The 14,614-nt window shown below is 49.4% G+C and overlaps 1 protein-coding gene across 1 annotated transcript in view; it reads right to left on the reverse strand.

Moving 5' to 3' along the window:
- Nucleotides 1-7,416, reverse strand: part of GARRE1 (granule associated Rac and RHOG effector 1) — a 64,147-nt gene extending 56,731 nt beyond the window's left edge. The window contains exon 1 of the mRNA XM_075838465.1: nucleotides 7,122-7,416. The gene's annotated coding sequence lies outside the window, so the exon portion shown is untranslated. The remainder of the gene's footprint in view (nucleotides 1-7,121) is intronic.
- Nucleotides 7,417-14,614: the final 7,198 nt, after the last annotated feature.

Raw genomic sequence — 14,614 nt, forward strand, 5'->3', positions numbered from 1 at the left:
ATTCCTGATAATCCAGCACGCAATATGGATTATACCTGGCAATCCTGTGTGCAATACGGACTATACCTGATAACCCGGCATACAATACAGACTATTCCAGGTAATCCGGTATGAAATATGGACAATTCCTAGTACTCCTGCAAGCAATATGGACTATTCCATATAGCATAATGGATTAGCAGGAATAATTCATATTGCATGCTGGATTACATGGGACTATTCCTTGCAATCCGGCACGCTATAAAGACTAGATCTTGCAATCCGGCACGCTATAAAGACTAGATCTTGCAATCCGGCACGCTATAAAGACTAGATCTTGCCGTCCGGCTGCTATAAGGACTAGATCGTGCAATCCGGCACGCTATACAGACTAGATCTTGTAACCCGGCATGCTATAAAGACTAGATCTTGCAATCCGGCACGCTATAAAGACTAGATCTTGCAATCCGGCACGCTATAAAGACTAGATCTTGCCGTCCGGCTGCTATAAGGACTAGATCGTGCAATCCGGCACGCTATACAGACTAGATCTTGTAACCCGGCATGCTATAAAGACTAGATCTTGCGATCCGGCTGCTATAAAGACTGTATTTTGTAATCTGGCATGCTATACTACAATTACAGTATTCCCCTACAGGAAGCAGAGATGTGAATCAGACAGTAGTAATCCTACATCAGCAATCTCCGCAGCACAGAGTATGTGACGGACAAATGGATCTGAGCAAAACGGTGAAGAAAAGCAACAGAGCAGTTATTCTTCGGTGTGATACGTCTTTTCCTCTCGGTCTACAGTATAAGCCACCACACAACTGCAGCTGGAGACAGAACAGCCCGGCAAACGCTGCTAATGAAAGGGTTACTGTTCACTGTACAGAACGTGTGAGGATCGCAGATCAATTCACCAGTCACAGGGAAAGTTGGGTGACAACCCACAATGAGTTCATTATAGCTCACACAGCTTTTATGCCATCCAGAACGGCAAATGTGCCTTGTAATGTAGTGATTAGTAGGGTATCATTGCATAATTGTGGCACCAGTGCACCCGAGTCTTGTATTGCCAGCCATATTCTATTACCAAACACGGGAATGGATCCCAGACGTGGGGAGGTGGTTTCCCTTCCTTCTCCAGCTAAAATAAAACCATGGGAGAGAACACAAAACATGAAATGCGCCAACAAACGATTAGACAGGTTTACCTTTCAGGGGTCTGGGAAAGCTGGGTGTCCAGCGCTGTGGGAGCTGTAACTTCGGCCTTATTAGTTCTCACCCATCTTTTAAGATACAGAAATAGGAGTGTATATACATGTAGCAGCGAGGACTGGGATATACGGTGAAGAGCACTATTCGGCAAGAAGCGGCTGAGGAATTTGTGTAACGTCACACTGAAACAGCCACCTACATAGATCACTATTTAGCACGTCCTCCCGTGACCACCTATACTGTCTCCAGGACGGGGGTTCACATACTTGTGCAGTAGTTACAGCTCTGTAAACTGCAATGACTGAAAGCTCAGCTCCGTCTCACAAGCTTCCTTCACTGTGTGTACTGAAACCCTTTAATTACCCATCCCCCTCAAAAATGCAAGAGGCGATGTCATTCTTAAATACCACCCATTCCTTAAATAACCCATGTCTTCCTACATAAGAGCCCCAGTCCTAAGTAATCCCACGGAGCAGATCACCTAAATAAACGACAGCATGCTCCTTCCTGTAATCTCTGCGCAGTCCTCACATGCCCGACTCTGCACCCACCATAAACACATCACCCGTCCTCCCTGTACCACATTTACCAACAATAACGTACAGACACCGAGACTTGTGTACGCCATTTTCTTGAAGCCGTGCGTCACTAGATTGATTATATAGATGTAAGAAATAGTCATGCATGTATAAGGCCCAGTTCACACGTAGACTAAGCACCGCAGAAAATTGTGGAAATTGATTTGCGCTACGGATTCTCAAACTAGGGCAGGTCAATTTCTCTTGCAAAAACGCTGCGGGATTTCAACACAGAAAATCCGGTCGGAAATTCTGCAGTGTTTATGCTACAAGTGGACATAGCCGAACGAAAACTAGGGAAAAAATAAAATAAAAATGTATTAGGGCTAGTTCACACCGAGTACTTTGGCACGGTTTGACACGGAAACATCACCAAAAAATGTCCGAAATCGCCTCCCATTGATTTCAATGGGAGACAAAGGCGTTTTTTTCCCGCAAACGACATGACCTTTCTTTGGGCGTTTCCGTCTCTGACCTCCAATTGAAATCAATGGGAGGCAGAGAACTTTTTTTGCGCCGGTTTTTGCCCGCGGCGCTCAATGAAAGGAATTTTGAGGCAGATTTTTCCACCTGCAAAAAAAACTCAGTGTGAACAGGGCCTTAGATGTTCCATATTCAGTCTAAGTCTGTCCTCGCATTGTCAGTCCCAGTCCTTCGAGTTCACAAATTCAATGTAATGACATGACTTCCATGTTTAATCATGTGATTTCAGCGACCAATCAGGTCCTGTCGCGTTGACCGACCCCTGTGTTCACGCCACGTGACACAAACACTATATCACTACGTTCAACGTGTAATCAGGAAGGACCGGGACTGTCAGAGCGGAGATGGAGCAGAATATATTGGAGAAGTCTATTGCAGCTTGTTTATTTTTCTAGTTTTAGCATATTTAGTCCTCGACCTTGTTTAGACAACAACTGAAATCGCCTCCCAATGATTTTAAAAAAAAGCGCAAAAACGTCTGAAGATACCGAGCGGTTTTAAACGGAAAACACCTCCAGATTTTCAGACTTGCGTTTTTCACAGCTGTTTTTCTATAGAGTCAATGAAAACCGGCTTCAAAAAGGCCCCGTCGGAACAGAACGCCATTTTTCCCATTGAAATCAATGGGCAGATGTTTGGAGGCTTCCGATTTTTCAGCTGTTTTTCGGGACGTTTACGGCCTGAAAAACGGCTGAAAACACTCCATGTGAACATACCCTAAGGCTATTTTTTTGACGCAGGAAACCGCGCCGAAAAACTCCTCAAAAACGGCCCTAAAATGCCTCTGATTGATTTCAATAGGAAGCGGAGGCGTCTTTTTCCCCGCGAGCGGTAAAACCATTTACACCTCTGACCTCCCATTGACATCAATGGGAGGCAGAGAAAGTGTATTTCGCTGCATTTTATGCCCGCGGCGCTCAATGGCCGCGGGCGAAAAACGCTGCGAAAATCGCCGTGCAGGGAGAGGAAAATCTGCCTCAAACTTCCAAACAGAATTTTGAGGTGGAAAATCCGCCTGCAAAAAACTCTGTGTAAACATAGCCTAAGGCTATGTTCACACGGGGTCTTTTGCCGAGTTTATTGACGCGGAAACCGCGTCGCAAAACTCGGCAGAAACTGCCCGAGAACGCCTCCCATTGATTTCAATGGGAGGCGTCGGCGTCTTTTTCCCGCGAGCAGTAAAACTGCCTCGCGGGAAAAAGAAGCGACATGCCCTATCTTCGGGCGCTTCCGCCTCCGACCTCCCATTGACTTCAATGGGAGGCAGGAGAAAGCGTGTTTTATGGCCGCGGGCGAAAAACGGCGCGATCATTGCTATTCACACGGAGTATTTTGGGGGAGGAATATCTGCCTCAAAATTCCGTTTGGAGCTTTGAGGCAGATATTCCTCCCCCAAAATACTCCGTGTGAACATAGCCTAAGAGTCATAGGCAAACTTGATACCACATCGTATAGAAAACAGCAAGCCGATTGGCGGTGGTTTGGTGCATTTACAATACATGTTGCAATGACCGGGAGTGTGGGGGACGAGTGATTGTTAATACGACGGTTCCTCCCCATACAACGCGCATCTTGTCGGCAGAACATCCCGTTTCATTGTTTAGGGAGCAAAAAAAGTGACGAGCGCTGGCCACGTTTACAGGAGCCAATGCTCAAAAGTGCGCTCAATCACCAGATCATTGGCCTGTACGAAAAGGCTTTTAGATCAGGATCGGACATCCATGTGCTGTGGTACGGTGAAAAATCTGCACATATGAACCTCTGGATTTGCTGCAACAATTTCCACAGGAAAATTGCCTAGAAATGTAGGTTAACGTGTGAAAGGAGACGACCTCATTTACCTGCAGATACATCAGGCGGTCAACGAAGCGGAACAATCCAGGAAAAACTCATACGCTATTGTGTCTAACAGAGAAAGAATGAGGAGGCGGAGCCCGAGAGGGATGTGTCATGCTCCACCCCTCAGGCTCTGTACCAGCTGTCTCTCTCATGATGGTGGCATGAGGCTGTCAGGGCATGCTGGGAGGTGTAGTTTTGCATGAGCTGGAGAGCCACAGGCTGGAGATCACTGGATCATCCTAAAGTAACGTTATCTTCATGTCATGTTCCTTTAAAATGTTGCAAATAATTTTGGAAAGAAAGAGGCACAGGACCGACAGTTCATTATTAAACCCGCTCCTCATACTGACACCCCCCCCCCGCGCTAATCCTGACACACCCCATACCGACACCTCCCCCTAATACAGACACCTCCCCTATTAATGACCCCCCCCATACCGACACCTCCCCCTATTAATGACCCCCCCCATACCGACACCTCCCCCTAATACCGACACCTCCCCCTATTAATGACCCCCCCATACCGACACCTCCCCCTATTAATGACCCCCCCATACCGACACCTCCCCCCATACCGACACCTCCCCCTATTAATGACCCCCCCCCATACCGACACCTCCCCCTAATAATGACCCCCCATACCGACACCTCCCCCTAATAATGACCCCCCATACCGACACCTCCCCCTAATACTGTGCCCCCACATTCCTCAGCCCCCCTCCTCACACTGTGCCCCCACATTCCTCAGCCCCCCTCCTCACACTGTGCCCCCACATTCCTCAGCCCCCCTCCTCACACTGTGCCCCCACATTCCTCAGCCCCCCTCCTCACACTGTGCCCCCACATTCCTCAGCCCCCCTCCTCACACTGTGCCCCCACATTCCTCAGCCCCCCTCCTCACTCTGTGCCCCCACATTCCTCAGCCCCCCTCCTCACTCTGTGCCCCCACATTCCTCAGCCCCCCTCCTCACTCTGTGCCCCCACATTCCTCAGCCCCCCTCCTCACTCTGTGCCCCCACATTCCTCAGCCCCCCTCCTCACTCTGTGCCCCCACATTCCTCAGCCCCCCTCCTCACTCTGTGCCCCCACATTCCTCAGCCCCCCTCCTCACTGTGCCCCCACATTCCTCAGCCCCCCTCCTCACTCTGTGCCCCCACATTCCTCAGCCCCCCTCCTCACTCTGTGCCCCCACATTCCTCAGCCCCCCTCCTCACTCTGTGCCCCCACATTCCTCAGCCCCCCTCCTCACTCTGTGCCCCCACATTCCTCACTCTGTGCCCCCACATTCCTCAGCCCCCCTCCTCACTCTGTGCCCCCACATTCCTCACTCTGTGCCCCCACATTCCTCAGCCCCCCTCCTCACTCTGTGCCCCCACATTCCTCAGCCCCCCTCACTTTGTGCCCCCACGTTCCTCAGCCCCCCTCCTCACACTGTGCCCCCACGTTCCTCAGCCCCCCTCCTCACACTGTGCCCCCACGTTCCTCAGCCCCCCTGTTCCTCAGCCCCCTCCTCACACTGTGCCGCCACGTTCCTCAGCCCCCTCCTCACTCTGTGCCCCCACGTTCTTCAGCCCCCTCCTCACTCTGTGCCCCCACGTTCCTCAGCCCCCTCCTCACACTGTGCCCCCACGTTCCTCAGCCCCCTCCTCACTCTGTGCCGCCACGTTCCTCAGCCCCCTCCTCACTCTGTGCCGCCACGTTCCTCAGCCCCCTCCTCACTCTGTGCCGCCACGTTCCTCAGCCCCCTCCTCACTCTGTGCCGCCACATTCCTCAGCCCCCTCCTCACTCTGTGCCGCCACATTCCTCAGCCCCCTCCTCACTGTGCCCCACATTCCTCAGCCCCCCTCCTCACACTGTGCCCCCACATTCCTCAGCCCCCTCCTCACTGTGCCCCACATTCCTCAGCCCCCCTCCTCACACTGTGCCCCCACATTCCTCAGCCCCCTCCTCACTCTGTGCCGCCACATTCCTCAGCCCCCTCCTCACTGTGCCCCACGTTCCTCAGCCCCCCTCCTCACACTGTGCCCCCACGTTCCTCAGCCCCCTCCTCACACTGTGCCGCCACGTTCCTCAGCCCCCTCCTCACTCTGTGCCCCCACGTTCTTCAGCCCCCTCCTCACTCTGTGCCCCCACGTTCCTCAGCCCCCTCCTCACACTGTGCCCCCACGTTCCTCAGCCCCCTCCTCACTCTGTGCCGCCACGTTCCTCAGCCCCCTCCTCACTCTGTGCCGCCACGTTCCTCAGCCCCCTCCTCACTCTGTGCCGCCACATTCCTCAGCCCCCTCCTCACTCTGTGCCGCCACATTCCTCAGCCCCCTCCTCACTGTGCCCCACATTCCTATGACCCCTCCTCACTGTGCCCCCACATTCCTCAGCCCCCCTCCTCACACTGTGCCCCCACATTCCTCAGCCCCCTCCTCCTCACCGTGCCCCCACATTCCTCAGCCCCCTCCTCACTGTGCCCCCCCGTTTCTCAGCCCCCTCCTCACTGTGCCCCCCCGTTCCTCAGCCCCCTCCTCACTGTGCCCCCCCGTTCCTCAGCCCCCTCCTCACTGTGCCACCCCGTTCCTCAGCCCCCTCCTCACTGTGCCACCCCGTTCCTCAGCCCCCTCCTCACTGTGCCCCCCCCCGTTCCTCAGCCCCCTCCTCACTGTGCCCCCCCCCGTTCCTCAGCCCCCTCCTCACTGTGCCACCCCCGTTCCTCAGCCCCCTCCTCAGTGCCCCCTCCATACTGTGCCCCCCATTTCTCAGCCCCCTCCTCACTGTGCCCCCCCATTTCTCAGCCCCCTCCTCACTGTGCCCCCCATATTCCTCTGCCGCCTCCTCACAGTGAGCCCTCATATTCCTCTGCCCGCTCCCCGTACCGACGGATCACATACACTGCACCACGACATCACCTCAGCGCCCCCCTTGTCTCCCTGCAGCCGGGGCCTCAACCACCGGTTTCTCAGAACCACCGTGTCAATCCGAAAGCTCAGACGGGAGAAAGAAAAAGGAGGGGGAACACGGCCCTAACTCACCGTGCTCCAGTCACTGTTCACCGTGGCCGCGCTCACCATCTAGTCCCTGACACCCCGCCCGCCGGAAGTGACGTCACGGCTCTCCTCTCTCTTTACGGAATGTGCCCCTCCGTTCGCTCCACGGAGCAGGGCAAATCTCATAGTTTCCTCCGGAGCCTGAATTGCAGGGACAGTCCCGGTGTTACATGAAGCTCGGTCTACAACGTGCGCGCCTCCCTGTTCACAAAGCGCTCGATAGAGAAACGTGCGCGCCACCGCGACTACAGCTATGCGCTGCGCATGCGCGTCCTTCTACTCCCTGCTCCGGGGCTGAGCTACGTTGCGATGACACAGGTCACCTGATCAACACTGCTAGAACCGACTGCGGGAGATGTATCAAAAGTAATGCGACAGAATATGCAGTAGATTCCCATGGCAACCAGCAACCAATCAGATTCCAACTCACATGAGTAAAAGTCCTATGTAAAATGTGAGAAGAGACCTGATTGGTTGCTATGGGCAACCATTCCACTTTCCCCTGCATCACTTTCATAAATCTTCCCCACTATAAAGTTTGTTTAGTCTGATGATAGAAATATACATGGAAGAAATGCATCACAACTGGTGCAAAGGAAAAGTGATTGAGCCGCCCCATAGCAACCTTAACTTTCTCTTAAAATTACTGTGTATTGTTCACAAGAGGATAAGTAATGCAATGTATGTACACAGTGACTCCACCAGCTGAATAGTGAGTGCAGCTCTGGAGTATAATACAGGATATAACTCAGGATCAGTACAGGATAAGTAATCTATGTACACAGTGACTCCACCAGCAGAATAGTGAGTGCAGCTCTGGAGTATAATACAGGATGTAACTAAGGATGAGTACAGGATAAGTAATCTATGTACACAGTTACTCCACCAGCAGAATAGTGAGTGAAGCTCTGGATTATAATACAGGATGTAACTCAGGATCAGTACAGGATAAGTAATGTAATGCATGTACACAGTGACTCCACCAGCAGAATAGTGAGTGCAGCTCTGGAGTATAATACAGGATGTAACTCAGGATCAGTACAGGATAAGTAATGTATGTACACAGTGACTCCGCCAGCAGAATAGTGAGTGCAGCTCTGGAGTATAATACAGGATGTAACTCAAGATCAGTACAGGATAAGTAATGTATGTACACAGTGACTCCACCCGCAGAATAGTGGGTGCAGCTCTGGAGTATAATACAGGATGTAACTCGGGATCAGTACAGGATAAGTAATGTAATGTATGTACACAGTGACTCCACCAGCAGAATAGTCAGTGCAGCTCTGGAGTATAATACAGGATGTAACTCAGGATCAGTACAGGATAAGTAATGTATGTACACAGTGACTCCACCAGCAGAATAGTGAGTGTGGCTCTGGTGTATAATACAGGATATAACTCAGGATCAGTACAGGATAAGTAATGTAATGTATGTACACAGTGACTCCGCCAGCAGAATAGTGAGTGCAGCTCTGGAGTATAATACAGGATGTAACTCAAGATCAGTACAGGATAAGTAATGTATGTACACAGTGACTCCACCAGCAGAATAGTGAGTGCGGCTCTGGTGTATAATACAGGATGTAACTCGGGATCAGTACAGGATAAGAAATGTAATGTATGCACACAGTGACTCCACCAGCAGAATAGTGAGTGCAGCTCTGGAGTATAATACAGGATGTAACTCAGGATCAGTACAGGATAAGTAATGTACGTACACAGTTACTCCACCAGCAGAATAGTGAGTGCGGCTCTGGTGTATAATACAGGATATAACTCAGGATCAGTACAGGATAAGTAATGTATGTACACAGTGACTCCACCAGCAGAATAGTGAGTGCAGCTCTGGAGTATAATACAGGATGTAACTCAGGATCAGTACAGGATAGGTAATGTAATGCATACCTCCCAACCGTCCCGGATCCGGAGGGACAGTCCCGGTTTCTCACCGGGGTCCCGCCATCCCGGGTGGTCTGCAAAATATCCCGCTGCAGCAGTATCAAAACAGCTGATCGCTGCTTACAGGTGCCCTGCATGGCAGACGACTGCAGCAGCGATCAGAAGAAGGCAGGAGTCTTGCGGCAGTGTTCTCACTGGTCAGGTGACAGGTCAGGTGACTGGACTGGTCCACTCCCGGGCCGGCATCGACACCAGTGAGAACGCTGCTGCAAGACTCCTGCCTTCTTCTGACGGTGATTGACGTCAAAGCAGGGCGGAGTGGCAGCAGTAGGCTACCTCTACCGCTCTCCGCTCTGGCGGCATTGTGGCACAAAGTATAAGGGGGTTGTGTTGCGCTACCTACAGGGGGGCTATGTGTGGAGCTATCTACAGGGGGCTGTGTGTGGCACTATATACAGGGGGCTGTACCTGGAGCTATCTACAGGGGGGCTGCGTGTGGCGCTATCTACAGGGGGGCTGTGTGTGGCGCAATCTACAGGGGGGGCTGTGTCTGGAGCTATTTACAGGGGGGCTGTGTGTGGAACTATCTACAGGGGGGGCTGTGTGTGGCGCTATGTAGAGGGGGGCTGTGTGTGGAGCTATCTACAGGGGGGCTGTGTCTGGAGCTATCTACAGGGGGGCTGTGTCTGGCGCTGTGTACAGGGGGGCTGTGTTTGGAGCAATCTACAGGGAGGCTGTGTGTGGAGCTATCTACAGGGGGGCTGTGTGTGGCGCTATCTACAGGGGGGCTGTGTCTGGAGCTATCTACAGGGGGGCTGTGTCTGGCGCTATGTACAGGGGGGCTGTGTGTGGAGCAATCTACAGGGGCGCTGTGTGTGGCGCTATGTACAGGGGGGCTGTGTCTGGCGCTATCTACAGGGGGGCTGTGTCTGGAGCTATCTACAGGGGGGCTCTGGTGGATGATTTTTCCATTGACCGGTAGCAGAGTTACACAACTGGAAAAAAAAATCCCCATCATGTGACTCTGCTACCTGTCAATTGAAAAGTCATCCACCACAGGGTCTCACTCTTGACTTTCATTGTTCTCAGCCTGTTGGTTTGTCCTGCAGCTGCTGCCGCCGTGATGAGCAAATTTTATACCCAAGATAGGAAAAGTAACACAAAGACGATATAACCGGATCCATAATATCTGTGATATCCAGACAGTCTAGAGATCCGCAGTGAGAATGTGCGCTTGTTATTTGCAGAAGGATCTGCCCGTGATTTGCTGTGCTTGTGTGGGATATTGGGCGTGGTTAGGGGCATGGCTTAAATATGTCTCTCTTTTCCGAATTCAAAAGTTGGGAGGTATGATGTAATGTATGTACACAGTGACTCCACCAGCAGAATAGTGAGCGCAGCTCTGGAGTATAATACAGGATTTAACTCAGGATCAGTACAGGATAAGTAAAGTAATGTATGTACACAGTGACTCCACCAGCAGAATAGTGAGTGCAGCTCTGGAGTATAATACAGGATGTAACTCAGGATCAGTACAGGATAAGTAATGTAATGTATGTACACAGTGACTCCACCAGCAGAATAGTGAGTGCAGCTCTGGAGTATAATACAGGATTTAACTCAGGATCAGTACAGGATAAGTAAAGTAATGTATGTACACAGTGACTCCACCAGCAGAATAGTGAGTGCAGCTCTGGAGTATAATACAGGATGTAACTCAGAATCAGTACAGGATAAGTAATGTAATGTATGTTCACAGTGACTCCACCAGCAGAATAGCGAGTGCAGCTCTGGAGTATAATACAGGATGTAACTCAGGATCAGTACAGGATAAGTAATGTAATGTATGTTCACAGTGACTCCACCAGCAGAATAGCGAGTGTAGCTCTGGAGTATAATACAGGATGTAACTCAGGATCAGTACAGGATAAGTAATGTAATGTATGTTCACAGTGACTCCACCAGCAGAATAGCGAGTGCAGCTCTGGAGTATAATACAAGATGTAACTCAGGATCAGTACAGGATAAGTAATGTAATGTTTGTACACAGTGACTCCACCAGCAGAATAGTGAGTGCAGCTCTAGAGTATAATACAGGATATAACTCCGGATCAGTACAGGATAAGTAATGTAATGTATGTTCACAGTGACTCCACCAGCAGAATAGCGAGTGCAGCTCTGGAGTATAATACAGGATGTAACTCAGGATCAGTACAGGATAAGTAATGTAATGTATGTTCACAGTGACTCCACCAGCAGAATAGTGAGTGCAGCTCTGGAGTATAATACAGGATGTAACTCAGGATCAGTACAGGATAAGTAATGTAATGTATGTTCACAGTGACTCCACCAGCAGAATAGCGAGTGCAGCTCTGGAGTATAATACAGGTTGCAACTCAGGATCAGTACAGGACATGTTTTTACAAGTGAATAGATCTTTATGGAGGACATATCTTGAGGGAAATATTTTAATAAATGAACACAGGTTTGTCTTATGGGCAAAATACACGATATACAAAGAGCATTCAGTAGGGTTTGTTAAATATGATCGTCTGTGTAAACAAAGTAAGAGACGACTTTTCCCCTGGAATATTCCCCTTTGTGGGCCCCTGAAACTGTATAAGTAGGGAACGTAGCCAAAAAACACACATTACAGCATGGTCTCAGTCTAACCCCACCATAACCCCATGTCTCCCGAAATACTTCAGCCAAGACACAAGCTGTAATGTGAAACCAGAGATTGGGATCAGACAATGCTGGAGCTTTTGTGCCTATCCCTATGGGGGGGGGGGGGGGGGGGGGGATTGTGGGGGTCCTGAGAAACACATGGAATTGTTCTGCACAGCTGCTTCCCCCTCCCCATACTGCTACGTAATGGCATTCGGGAGTCCAGGAAAGCTGGGTGGCAAAATCTGTGGGAGCTGTAATAAAGGCCATATAAGTTGTTACCCAGCTTTGCCAGAAACAGATTTATTTAGTAGAGAATGAACTTATATTTATTGGTGATTCATTTTTTATTTTATAAGAAAGACCATTGTGTTTCAATTCCTCACTATTTTAAAGATCTCTGCTTTCTGTCAGTGAACGGAAACACTCTTTTTTTTACATCCAGAGGCTTAAACCCCCTTCTGAACTAGTCCTGCTCACAGTTGAGGGTTTGCTACAATTACATCCAGTCTAGACAATCATCTTTAAAGCAAAACAAGAGTTCAAATCACTCTCTTGTCCTGATAGTTTGCTACAGTGTATCAGGCAGTTTAGCTCACAGAGGATTGTCTAGGCTGGATACAAATGTAACAAACTCTCATCTGTGAGCAGGATTAGTTCAGAAGGGGTTTTTCCATTCACTGAAAAGTTTGTTCTGTATTGGTCCTAAGTCTCTTGATGTAAACAAGAATGTTCCCATGCACCGACGGGCAAGCAGAGATCTTGAAAATGTCAAGGAAATTAAACACAAAGTATATTAGAGATCATAAATGATCAACGAGGATAGGGAAAGGAGCGGCGGTCGAGCATGTGCAGTGCTGTTCCAATCAAAGTCTATGGGAATGACGGAAACAGCCCAGTACAGGGCTGAACTGTTTCTATCAGCGATTGGTGCCTGTTCGACACCTCTCCAATTAAGCTCCTCCTCTCTGCAGTCAAGCAGTGAGGAGCAGCGGGGGTTAACACTCCCGTTCTCACAATCATTGGGGATTCCAGTGGAGGGGCCCGCCCCCAGCGATCAGAACATTTTAGGTGATAATTTATGATTTTGGGAAAACCCCTTTAAAAGTGAGCGCTGCGCTGTTTGGTTGTCCAATCGGCTTTCCTCGGTGCGGAGTACGAGCTTAATAGAAAGTCTATGAGTCCGTCCACCGCTACATCGGCTTTGCAAGGAAAGACGATCAGAAACGAAGCAGCACAGCGCTCGACCGAGCGATTCTGCCACTTCGTTTTAGCGATCGGTGAGGGTCTCAGTGCTCGGACCCCCACTGATCAAAACTTCTGACATGTCACTATGACATATCAAAAGTTTTTTTGAAAGTTTAGTTACCCTTTAAGATTTATTTATATAACTCTGAAAAACCCCTTTGAAGTGAACCCCAACATCTCTCATGTAGGAAATACCGAATGGCGATCACCATTGGTGATCGCCCCTTATAGGATCAGATTCAAAGTCTGGAGGAAATGATTGCAGATGATAATGGCCGATGAGATCGCTTTACTGCTGGATGGTCTTCAAGGAGTCTGTGGATTTTACAGTCTTTGTCCAGTGATTGGGACCTTCTCACACCGATCCCCTGGGGGGCACTCCCCTTTATGTTCTGGCGTCTTTCCCCTCCCCCCTTGTTCTTTTCTTTTCTCTCCATTAGAAGACATTTGGCCAGAAATGTTCTGCGCCTTGAAATCATTTTGGTATTAGAGTTTATAGAGTCCACTTTATTGAAGCCAAGAGGACTCACACTGTGTCACAGTGACTCATATAACCGCTCAGACTCTGGACCATGATACAGTCGGAATTAACCCTCTGAGATCTGAATATTATGAGAACCATGTCAGCGCACCTATACTCCGGCAGGCGGCATATCACAAACAACCACGCTGCGACATTACCAACCTGGATCTGGGTAAAAATAATCAAACAGGTTTTCCAGTTTTATCTACTAAACTCTAAATCATTATAAATGATAAAGTTCTGCAAGTTTCTAATATACTTTGTATTTCAATTCCTTTTTATTTTAAAAATCTCTGCTTGCTGACGGTGAAAAAAACCAAATCTTATTGGTCATGTGCATGTGGCTTAATAGTGCAGGGCACCCTGTAGATGTATGAAGTTCACGGCGTGCCTTCAGGTCCTTTTACGCTGGTAGACGAACTGCCCGCAATGAGCGACAATCCACGGTATAGAAAGCCGATCAGTGCGCAATTATTTTCATTTTCACGTACAATGATCGAAAGGGGGTTTGTATGAATGATCGCTCGATAGTTTGTATGAACCCCCTCTTATAGACCTTACATTATTGTCGGCAGCACATCTTCCATTGATATGCCCGAATAAAAAGTGCGATCAACGACAAAAGTAGCGGTTTTTATCGTTTGATCGCTGGGAGTGTTTACACAGGGCAATGATAAAGAATGAATATTCATCGGAATGATCGTTCAGGCGATCATCGCCGCGGGTAAAAGGGACTTTAGAAAACAAACCGCGCAGCTATGAAACTCCCACAGCGTCTAACTTGATGGTGCTGAATGGCGGCGTCTTCTCTCTTACGTCGTCCTCTTCTGGCCACATGTTTAGCTGTTTATTTCATCTTATGTGACTCAACTTTCTGAAGCTTTTTCTGTGTTTTCTCTGCAGTCGACAATTCCCCAGGAATTACAGAGCGAAACCACAAAAATGCAGTTTGTGACCGAACTCGCGGAGGGGAAAAAATGAAGGTGGTTTTGTCTGTATAAACAATACGATTATGGGCGATCCATCATAGTCACTTATCTCCAAGCCGGATGTCAAACGGCAGAAACGAAACATTTCGCATGATCAATTTGTGGTCTGTGGCCGAGGTATTGGATTAGCAGATTTTCCGGACTATTGG

Source organism: Rhinoderma darwinii, chromosome 9, assembly GCF_050947455.1.
Source record: "Rhinoderma darwinii isolate aRhiDar2 chromosome 9, aRhiDar2.hap1, whole genome shotgun sequence".
Lineage (NCBI taxonomy): Eukaryota > Metazoa > Chordata > Amphibia > Anura > Rhinodermatidae > Rhinoderma > Rhinoderma darwinii.